Source organism: Mauremys reevesii, linkage group 6, assembly GCF_016161935.1.
Source record: "Mauremys reevesii isolate NIE-2019 linkage group 6, ASM1616193v1, whole genome shotgun sequence".
NCBI lineage: Eukaryota > Metazoa > Chordata > Testudines > Geoemydidae > Mauremys > Mauremys reevesii.
In genome coordinates this window covers 42524857-42536982 of record NC_052628.1, presented here as the reverse complement: position 1 = coordinate 42536982, position 12126 = coordinate 42524857, and the positions used below count along the sequence as shown (strand labels likewise).

The 12126-nt window shown below is 40.4% G+C and overlaps 1 protein-coding gene across 2 annotated transcripts in view; it reads right to left on the bottom strand.

Annotated features, from left to right (window-relative positions):
* The window catches only part of ARSB (arylsulfatase B), a 96410-nt gene that overhangs the window by 68300 nt on the left and 15984 nt on the right, over positions 1 to 12126 (bottom strand). The gene's annotated exons all lie outside the window — the stretch shown is intronic.

The window sequence follows — 12126 nt, the reverse complement described above, 5'->3', positions numbered from 1 at the left end:
GGGAGGAACTATTTAAACATGTGCAAGGAGGAATAATTAGACTTGAGAACATTATCAAGAAAAGCAGAGAAAGCCCCATCATTCGGGATATTTAAAACAGGCCGCATGTAGGAAACTGGCAGAATCACATAATTACTAGGGCCATCCATATGCTAGGATAAGGCAGGGAAGAAGCCAATTGTTCCTGCTCTTTCCTTGTGCAGCCTCTGACTTGGCTCACCACCAAAGCTAATCCCAGCAGAGCGCCCCCTCATAGACTGCTCAGCTTTGTGGTAGTGCTTCTAGAGACTTTGGAGTTCCCTTGTAGCCTCCCAAAGCAGTGCTGCTCCGAAGCAGAGAGCTATGCAGGGAATTGGAGGAGAAAATTGCCAACCTCAAACCTCAGTATGAATACTCCAAGCCCCTCAAAATCATGAGATTCATGATTTTTAAACCAGATTTATAGAAAATAAGTTTGGAGGTCTTTTTATTTGCTTTCATGTTAGCGCCTTTAGGGTTCATGTTTTTAAGCTTTCATCACAAACTTCAGGACTAAAAGCTTTTTAGTGAGATTTTTACCTAACCAAATTAATCTAGGAGGAGCACTAAATAGCACAAGAGTTGCAATAAAATCATAACAGTTGGCAACACTGATAAAAGAAGCACTTCACTCACCAATCCCATCTACCAAGTCTCACATCATCCAAAGCCATCCCACTGTTCCTTCCTGGGAGCTAAATACCACATTTATTAGTGACTGCAAAGGATTGTAGGGTATGCTAGATTCTGGGACAGTTTAAGCCATATTTTGAGTCAGACTCAAAATAAATATGAGAATCACTAAATTAGGTGACTGAAGATGTCTTTCCTGTCTCTAATTTCTATAATTCTGTACTTCTGGAAAACAGGAGGTTACTCACCTTGTGCAATAAATAGTGTTCTTTGAGATATATCCTCCTTTGGGTGCTCCACTTCATGTGCACGTGCATCCCTGTGCCTTTGATCAGAGATTTTTGGTAGCGGGGCCTGTTTGGCCCACACATGCGCTCTACATATCCTCATGCCTTGAACCAATGAACTATAGGGCTGCGCAAGCAAACCACCCTAAGTTCCTTGTCTATTATGCAGCAAAGAGTCATGTGGCACCTTATAGACTAACAGACGTTTTGGAGCATGAGCTTTCATGGGTGAATACCCACTTCGTCGGATGCACCCACGAAAGCTCATGCTCCAAAACGTCTGTTAGTCTATAAGGTGCCACAGGACTCTTTGCTGCTTTTACAGATCCAGACTAACACGGCTACCCCTCTGATACTTGTCTATTATGAAGTCCCACAGAGGAAACTCCAAAGTAGAGGGGAAGGAAGGTGGGTAGTGGAGCACACAGAGACACACATCTCAAAGAAATTAAGTAATTCTACAAAGTGAGTAACCTCCCCTTCTTCGAGTAGTGTACTTATGGGTGCTCCACTTCAGGTGACTCCCGAGCAGTAAACCCACAAGGAGAAGGAAGCTTCAGAACAGTCTCTAATACTGAAGAGAATTGCATTGACAATTGCAGCAGCTGCTCTAAAGGCTTGAACCAAAGCACAGTAGTTGGAGAAAGTATGTACTGAAGTTCATGTTCCAGCTTTGCAAATTTCAGCAACTGGAACATTCTTGAGTAATGCCATGGAAGTAAACTTTGTAGAATGGATTAACACTGCTAAAGGAGGTGGAATGTTGGCAGAGTCATAACATGATATGATTCAAGATGGATCTCTGAGTGGAAATTGGGATCCTTGTGATCGATCTGAATTGAAGCACTTTGATAGACTTTCTGAATGTTAGGTTCTGTCCAAATAGAAGGCTAATGCCCTTCTAACATTCACGGTATGGAAGGCAGCTTCCTGCCTAGTCTGATGTGGTTTCAGGGGAAAAAAATAGGAAGATGAATTGTTTGGTTAATATGAAATGCAAAAAAGACACATTGTAAATGGGGGGGGAGGGTGTCTTCCATTAAAGCCCCCAGTTCTCCAATCCTTCTGGCAGAAGTGATGGACACCAAAAAAGCTGTTTTCACTTGATGGGTGAAGCAACGAACACATAGCTAATGGTTCAAAAGGGTTTTTCACGAGGCAATGAAGTACAAGGTTCAAGTCCCACATTGGAGTAGGTTCTCTGGTTTGCAGAAATAGATTAACCAGACATCTGTGAAATCTTGACATAGTGGAATAAGTAAAAACCACACAGCCTTCTACTGATGAATGGAAGATGGTTATAGCTGCCAAGTGAACCAGGACGGAACTCATAGTAAGACCTGATCTTTTTAATTCCAACAGGTTGCCTAGGATGGTGGAAACAGAAGAGCAGGCAGGAGAAATCTGTCAACAGGTACACCAAAGGTGGCATTTCCTCTGCTTCTGAAGTGAAGTAGGACACAGACTCCTTTCTACCGTTCAACAGAAGTGCAACAGGTGGTGTTAAACAGGAAGTCTGTAATCCAGGGAACCATGCCTGGAGCTACAGAACTTCCAGATTGGTGTGAAGTGTCTGACAGGCATCCTGAGACAACAGACAGAAACTGATTGAAAGCTGCAGTGGTAGATGAAAAGCAAGTCGAATGAGGTAAAGATACCAAACTGGTCTCTGCACCAGGTTGGCAATCAAAATGACTTTGGTCTTGTCCTTTTTTATCTTGTTGAGAACTTTTAAGAGCAAGGTGTTGGTTGATATGCATAAAGGTGGCCCTTCATCCATGGGATGAAGAAAGCATCTCCTAGTGAGTATCCCTCAAATACTTCAGGCACAGAGAGTGTCTGACACTAACTGGGATAGATTCCCTGCAGTAAAGACAATGTTTAACACATTGAGATCCCAGTATACCCCAGAAACAAACAAAAACAAAAAAAGACCCTGAAAGAGGGGGGGGAAATGAAGTAAAAAGGAACTATTTACAACTATAAACTAGCTAACAATACAAAGGCACCAAGTCAAAGCAGGCACATTGGAAGCTCTGGCTAAGAACAGCTGAGAAAGAACTGAGGGCAATTCGCCCATGTAGCCCAATATATCCTCAGTACAGGCCATGAGGATAAGAACGTGCAGAGCACATGCGTGGTCCAAATGGGCATTCCTACCAAAATATCTTTGCTCAAAGGGATAGGGGTGCATGCACACTGAAGTGGAGCACCATTACTGACACTACTCGAAGAAAAAACCAAGCTTTTGCTATTATTTTTATATTATAGAAGCGTATGTGACAACCCTGGACATTAAGGACCATATAATTGCCCAGGATAAAACCATAAGAATCACCCTACTGGGTCAGACCAAAGGTCCATCTAGCCCAGTATCCTGTCTTCCAACAGTGGCCAATGCCAGGTGCTTCAGAGGGAATGAACAGAACAGGTAATCAAGTGATCCATCCCGTTGCCCATTCCCAGCTTCTGGAAAACAGAGGCTATGGACTCTATTCCTGTCCATCCTGGCTAACAGCCACTAATGGACCTATCCTCCATGAATTTAGTCCTTTTTTGAACCCTGTTATGGTCTTGGCCTTCACAACATCCACTGGCAAGGAGTTCCACAGCTGTGCGTTGTGTGAAGAAATACTTCCTTTTGTTTTAAACCTGCTGCCTATTAATTTCATTTGGTGACCCCTAGTTCTTGTGTTATGAGAAGTAGTAAACAACACTTCCTTATCTACTTTCTCTACACCAGTCATGATTTTATAGACCTCTATCATATCCCTCCTTAGTCATCCAAGCTGAAAAGTCCTATTAATCTCTTCTCATATGGAAGCCATTCCATACCCCTAATCATTTTTGTTGCCCTTTTCTGAACCTTTTCCAAGTCCAATATATCTTTTTTGGGCAACAGGGGATGGATCACTTGATGATTACCTGTTCTGTTCATTCCCTCAGAGGCACCTGGCATTGGTCACTGTTGGAAGACAGGATACTGGGCTAGACGGACCTTTGGTCTGACCCAGTATGTTGGTTCTTATGTTCCTATGTTCTTATGAAATTAGCAACCAAATTAAAAACAAAAATCAGATATCCTGGATCAAATTCAGGTATCAGCCTGTACATAGTTTCACATCAGAAAGCTACTGCTAAGGATAGAGAGGGAACCTTAGGCTACAATTTGTATGCCCAGTTCCTTCTTGCTTTCCTCAGAATTTGTGGTGCAAGGGGAGTATGTATCCTAGGGCAGGGCCTAATGTCAGCAATTATGCTAACGTGGGTCAGTGCATAACCCCTCCTATGGAGCAAAGCTGTGTTTAATATAATTCTGTATTAAATATTGCTAGTCCATGCTAAAAATCATGTAGGGGCTAAATATGCCTCTAATTCCAGAAGTACTTCAATACACTTCAGAAAAATGTCATTATGGTTAATGACTGATGCTACAGATTTTTCTGTATTTTCTAAAAGGAAAATAGAAGGTAAACCTAATCTTGAAAAAAAAAAATGCTGAATATATACATAAACCCAAGTAAGAAAAAACATTTCAGCCATACGCATATAAACCCAGGCTGTGTATACTAACCTTTTTGCCCCTAAAACCTAGTAATAGAAATGGTAGGAGTCCTAGTGTAGTGGCTGCTTGCATAAGAAGCACAATGTCATCTAAGACTGCACAGACCAGACCTGGTGGTTAAAATTACTGTGTTGCCTGGTCTATACTAGTGCTTCCACCATTGCAACCAGCAGACGCACTAGTGGGAAATTTCAGGGATAAAAAGCATAGTGTAGATAAACAGGTACACATTCATAAGCCTCAACTACACAAGACAGGTGGGGAGAACTATTTCTTTCTAATAATACAAGCCAAATCCTGGGTCTGTACCAGACCATATTTTCCCCAAAACATTTAATGTATTAATTATTACTTTTAATCCAATAGTGTGGATGCTCTAACTTGGCTGCAAAAAGTTGTCCTTTTCCACAGTTATTCAACGAAACCGCCACTGATATTAATAGTGCTAGTTTTTGTCCTATATGGTCATGCATTTAAGCTGAACTTGATGGCCCCTATCCAGGGTTGTAACACTAAAAAGTGAGCTCTGAACTGGGAACTCTAAAGTCTCTCATCCTGTTCTCTCAGCCTGCTGAGTTTGTGCTAAGTGAAGCAGGCCTCTTAGTTTGCAAGGCCTGTGCTAATTGTAGAAAAACATTCAGAGACAAAGAGTTTGTCCTCAAAGTGATAAGATAATACATTACAAATGTTTTTTCTGAATTCAGGAACAAGATTTGTTGTTCCTCCACTTTTACATTCCTATCTTGTTTTTTTTTTTATGTGGGACAAGTGGCATGGATAGATTCATTGGAGTCTGTCATGCCCCAATGATTTGAGAATAGTTATATTAAGTGAAATAGGGTGTAAATTCATTGTAAATGAATGTTTGAATGAGTAATAAAAGGTTGAAGTGCTAGCCTAATAAATAACTACCCAGGAACATTCGGCCGAAGAATGCACAGGATGGAGATAACCGGATGACCCCATAGAGAAAACCGGAATCCACCCCCAACTACCCCAAGGACAGAGGGGCCAAAAAACTGAAGAACAAGATAACAAGCCGTCACTGCTGTGCCATCTGCATGATGGACTATCATTTTAAACATGAGAACAGTGATTGATTGTCACTTCAAATTCAAAACAGCATGACAAAGCAAACCCTATGGATTTGAATGAGGATGAATTCCTATAAAGACAGACTCTAAAAACTGAGAACTTTGAGTCTGGTTCTTCAACCATCCTCCAGGAGCATCGGATGCGCATCTGACAAGACTCAGCTCCATCCTCGTGTCCAGGCCACCTGGCCAGTGGCTTGACACAAGCAACTCTAAGGCCGGTAACTATGATAACAACCTGGCAGAACCTGTGTGTGTGTGAATGAATGTGAAACTGAATGGAATGTTATAGCTACAACTGACTGCTTACTATGATTCTTTCTGTATTCACAACAAACATGGCATTTTGCCTTATCCTCTTTAATAAGATCTTGCTGGTTTTTATTTTATTGGCATAACAACACTACAGGCATGCAAAACAATTAAGCCTTAATACTAGGTGAAACTAGCCTATTTTCTGCTTTTCATCCAAACCTCAGGGCTGAATATTTCTGCAAAATATTCCACTTACAGTAACTGGCATTTTCCAAACAGCTCTCTCACTACTCTAACCCACACCATCCCTTAGAGAATCAATTCTGATGTCCTGTGTAATGCGCAAAGCTATTGCAAGGTGATACAATATTGTTTTATTCCTAACAAGAAGGCTTGTTTTTCACTAAGGAAAGATCCCACAAAAAAGGACTCAGAGTCAGCACTGAAATATGTAAGTCCAAAAGATATGCACCTGAGGTTGTTTATACTGAATGTGCAATCACCCAATTAAGTGCAGGTGCTATAACGCAGTATACCATCTGCATATATTTTAATGAGTTTAATTAACCCTAAATAGGTGGGTAATACTTGGAGATTCACACACTCAATCAAATAAGGCCATGAAAGTTCCCTCAACCAAACCGAATTTTCAAATTTGGAAATAGCTGCAATTCAGACACCATGCTGACATTGTGCTGTGTACTATGGGATTCTCTAGGAAGACTACTTTTGTTCTTAAACCCTGTAAGACTTTGTCCATGCCACAAGAAACCAGGTTCATGCTAAACTGTGTCCAAGAGCACAGCATTCAAAATTAACCCTTCTTACAGGATCAGAAACTGAGTTGCTAGAGCCACTCTGCCTTTCTGGTATGTCAGGCTACCTTGAAGCAGTAGTCCCTGTGAAGGGTAAACTTTTCCAAACCAGCCAGAAAGATAGGAAAGAGTTTTCTTTAGGGACTATACAAAGGCCTTCAGGAAAAAAGGTGGAGGATGGCCTATAGGTCTTTGAGCCCATGCTTAGGACCTTATTCCCAGGAAGCAGAAGAATAGCACGCAGTGGCATGTAAAGCCACAACTGTAGTCCCCAACCTAATCTGTAGCAAAAGTCAGGAAGGAGGTCAGCCTGGCAAAAGAGAATTTAATGGGAGAGCTCATAGAACAAGAGTGAGATGATAGGCTAGAAGGGAAAATGGATGGGAAAGGACAGAAGAATTTTCAAGGTCAATTAGATATTGGGGAATGGGGAGTTACAGAAGGTGTCTTCATGCTGCTTATGACCCAAGGTGGGTCCAGAGGGACTAATAGCACCTTTCTCACTTCTCTTCCTCATCTCATAAGACCCAATTTGAGCACTAAGCAGGTACAAATATTTAGTTTAAACATGGCTAAGCCACGGTTGTAAAAAATTGTAGTATGGACACAAACGCGCTAGCCACTTTAATCTGTGCTAAGATGGAAAAACACATTTTAAAAGTTTTAGTCTGGCCAGAGTTTTAAAACAGCTAATTGTTTTATCATGTGATTGCTTTTCTATATACTTTTATATTGCTAAACTAGTTGGGGAGTTTTACTGGGATTTTTTTAATTTTGGTATGTGAGAAGATGTTTGAAATCAGATATGCTCAAAATAGTGTTTACTGAAAATTTAACATGACTATATTTAATCAATTATGTACAACTGTAACTATCCTAATCCTCCAACACCATTTACAGATTTCTAATATTTATATAAGCAATGTAGTCTTTCAAACCATCAAAAACTAAGAATAGTGGGGAAAAAAAGTTTTTTTCCTGCAACACACAATAAGCATATATAACACAATTTTGCCCTTAACTTTATCAATCACATGTAAAATGATACAAGATCATCTTTAGAGGGAAAATAATAGTCTGCCACATGCCCCGTTAGCTAAAAGAAAACCAACATGTTATAAAACCTATGTAAACTAAGTTTTGAAAGGAAAAGCAGTACATTACATCTTACAGGACTCTCTTGTGGTAACTAAGATACTGCAACACTTTCCAGAATGAGAGAGTTTACAGAGGTGAAAGAGAGGCTGGGAGTGAGGGAGGGAAAAGTAGAGTCCTACACAGGACTATTCTTTAATCTCTCTCCTGCTATTATGGCAGTGGATCCTCTGGAACCCATGTGATCCCAGTCCCACTGCAGGGCTAGGCAGTAGTCCTACGCAGGGCTCTAAGGGAAAGTTATGGTTTTGTTTTGGCAATTATGACCATCTTATCATTTAGGATAAAGTTTAAGGTTAAATAAGTTATCTGTTTTAATGAAAAAATAACAGATGCCGAACTCAATGAGACTAGCTTGCTATAGTGCTGGCAAGTTTCCATCCAAGATATTATGATATGTGCTACACAAAGCGACGCCTGATTTTAACTTGTAGCATTCTCACCTGTAGTCATGGTCCATGTTCCAAAAAAAGACTTGGACTACTGAGATAGAAGACTGCTGAACTGGTAGAGATTACATCCTTTATTTCTGATTTTGAAGGAAGGTCCCCTTCAATTTATTGAAAGTTAGACTCCCTGGCACTTTTGAAAGGGGAATAACCCCAATGTCCTGTTCTTTTCAACTACATATGTTCTAATGCCCAAGGCTGTCATAGTTATTGCTGCATACATAATATCTGCTTTGTTTGCACACAGTAATTTCACTGACACTACCCATTTAATTAAGGAAGCAGAATATGTATGATGCTCTGTAAAACCAAGTTTACTGAATGATATATCAGTATAATTTTCTAACCACTTGGTAGTTCTTGATATCACTGTACTTCTATTATTTTAATCATTTAATAATTAATAGCTCATTTGTTTCTGGTTTCAGACTAACAAAGCAACTGTGGAAATGCTTGCATTATAAAATAATGTTGGTTAACATTGTAGTTCACTGGCTTACTCTTGCCTATTTACTTGTGCAAAAAGTTCATCTGTACCAAAAAAAACCAGTAAGACAGCAGAAGTGTGGACTTACATGATGCACTTATAGAGACAGACTGTATTAACGGTCAGATTATTTCATTTCTGGCCTGAGGTTTCCATTAGACCACTTTAAAGAGGATCTGGAGTCCCTATATACATTTTACAAGGACCTTTTAAAATGTGCAGTAGTTCCATCTGCCAACTGGCATGTTTTCAAGGGAATTCTGGTTAGGCCATATCATACAAAAAGAGGAAGAAAGAGAAAGAATGTTTATTGAACTCTCTACTATTCTCTTTGGGAGTGAAGATTAAAACAACTTCTGTAATAATTCAGTGAGACTCCAGTGAAAGTGTTCTTTATACTAGAGTCCATAATTAAAGGAGTCAACAACAGGGAGACTGTACATTTGTTGCAGTAACACCAGTCAGCGTAGCTAACAACAGCAAATCATTAGGGAACAGTATCAATACATAACTTTGTGCTGGGATTTGTAGCAATGAGAGGAAGATATCCAAATGTGGGCTTTACTATATTTATGTAATTACAGCCCATGACCCTCCTTGAAGAAGAGACTTCAGGAATTTCCAGTTAAAATGGGAAGTGTGGACAAAATTGATATTCATCCGGGCTGTAGTCTTAAGATTCCTTACTCCCTTCTCCCTCACCAATTTCAATGCCCCAGGTTATCACCTTTGCATTACGACTATGGCAAGACAGGCCCAATTTTTATATATCTGGTTGTCCAATTGCTATTATATTGTCTGTCCCAAGCGCTACTTAAATTTTTCAGGTTGTGAGGAACCCAGAGCAGATTAGCCAGGGTCAGAGAAAATTGGGAGGCAAGTCAGTAAAATCTGTCCTGTAGCAGGGGAAGAGACATCTTGGATGGAATTCCCAGGGCTATGGAGGATCTGTCCCTTGCCCTGGACTGAGGTGGGGGAGGGAAGGGGGAAAGAGGGTCTATGGTTTAAGCCCCGAGTCCATCAGTAAGGAGGATAATGATATGGACTCCCCTGAGAAGTCAAGTTTTGGGGGGCTGAAGAGAAGGTGTAAATTCAGAAGATAAGCAAAGTGAGAAAGATCTGGAAGGATAGGGATCTCTTCTTATTGGGAGGTAACCTGCAGAACGTGAAAGATTGAGCAGGCTGGGACTTGTAAGGGAGACCATGCTTTACATTGGAGAAAGCATTGAGGGGAAGTTGGGATGGGAACTGAGATTTTGGGTGTAGCAGGAGTTTAAGCTCCATAATTAAACATAAGTCAGCTCCACCTTGCTTGTGGGGTTTACCCCCTCCTTACCCACTGATGTTATAGCTGCAAATAGGCATCTACATTCCCATTTATGGGGAGCACCTTTGAGAGACTGAAATGGTGTAAATAACCTGCAAGGATACAACAGCACCAAGTCCCCATACGACACCAAGCTGCATGACTTTGGGCTTCTCTTTTCAAACACTTTCCTATGGTCTTTTCAAAGATCTAACAAAGATTTTTTTTTAAGTGTAATACAAAGAAGCTGAATAGATTTAATAGTTTCAACATGTGTTTTTTGGAAGCTGTGCCTTTAATGCATGCAATGTTTTACTATAGAGAATAGCTGTGTGAAGTGACGTAAGAAGACTGGAAAAAATGAATAACTGTCCTATGATTTGCCTGATCTAGGCCCAATTTCCTTGGGTTTCAATTGTTAAGTTCCATTTCTGGCAGTTTAAATTGTCAATACAGTTCAGTTCCCATTGGATAAAACTGTGACTTGGGCTCCTCCTGACAGCCTGACACTTGTCTAAACATATCTAAATAATCAACTACAGATAGCTGTCATTAAAAGTATACTGCGACGGTAAGAAAAAGACTAGATTTTATAAAGTACAAGCTAATTGATTGAAAACTTAGTTTAAGTGTAACTACTATGTTTCCAGCTCAGATGTCTTTAGTTTTAGTCCATAATCTACTGAAAGAATTATACTGAAAATAGCTGTACTGGGGTTACGAGTGGAGGGTGCAATTTTACCATATGCAGTAAGTATTGATATCAGATTCCATACATCTTATAATGGGGGTTCCTCCCAGAACAAAGATGTTTACATAGTACAGGTATCAGACCTAATTTGAACTGGGATCGGAATATGAATACAATCTCAATGAGTAGGCAGGTTTTAGCCTCAAAGCTAACAGAGCTGTTACATTCAAAATATTTCAATGAATACAAAGCGAGATGTTCAGGAATTCCTACCCTACCCCCAAGCAAACCATAGTAAGTAAAACCTGGGTATAGTAAAGGTTGGAAGCTTTGAAGGGCTATTCCCACTCCCAAATCAGACAAAGTGGGGAGGGGGAAAAACATTTTGAAGGATGCAGGACATTGCATTATTCCCCTGAATCCTATGAAGACTTCTAGATTTCAACTAAATTCAGTTCCATTCAGTTCAGATGTAAGGGAGACTGTACTATTTATTTTTTAATATTACAGTAGTAGCCTAGAAGTTTTAAACAAGATTGGGTCCCCAGTGTGCTAAACATACATACAGTAGAAGACAGTTCTTGCCCTGAAGAGCTTTCAATCTAAATCTGATAGATTAAGAATCCATCAGCAAGTATCAAAGCTGGTTTTATTAGTGGAAATTTGTTTCAGGAGGTTAAGGGCCCAAAGTAATATTTCAGTCAAGCCAAAGAGTATATATAATTAAACACAGATGTTTGGCCTCAACCATTTTGTGATAGGATACTAGTGGTGACACCTTGGTCACTGTGTTTGCTGCAGCACTGGGAAGAGTGCAGGCTTACCTGAAGCCAATTTTACACTTTCTGTTGGGGAGCTATGAGCACCTGGGTGGTAAACACTGGGCTAATGATGTACTTGGAAGGATATAAGTGGAAGGAAGAGGAAGCAAGGGGGAACTCAGAAGGAAGTTCAGCAGGTGAACCCAGGCTGAGGAGTGAGGGAAGCCTCCCCTTGCTCTAAATGTGCATTACACTGTGTTACTTTGTCAGAAAAGATTAAATACATACTTTGGTGAAAGATAACAGGTGTGTGTGTGTGTGTGTGTGTGTGTGTGTGTGTGTGTGTGTGTGTGTGTGTGTGTGTCCGTGAAGCCACACAAATTGTCCAGGCAGTTATGTCACAGGGCATCTGTCACTACCCGGTATACTCAAGTCCCTGCTGTATGTTTGTTTGTATCACACATTAAAAGGGACAGTTTGAACAGTGCCTGGAAAAATGGGCACTGTAAGTCAGGACTGAGGTGAATTGGCAGAGCTGTGTGAATAAAGGCTCAATCTTGAGAGGTACTGTAACCTTAAAAACAAGTGAATTTAAAGGAAATTGAAGACC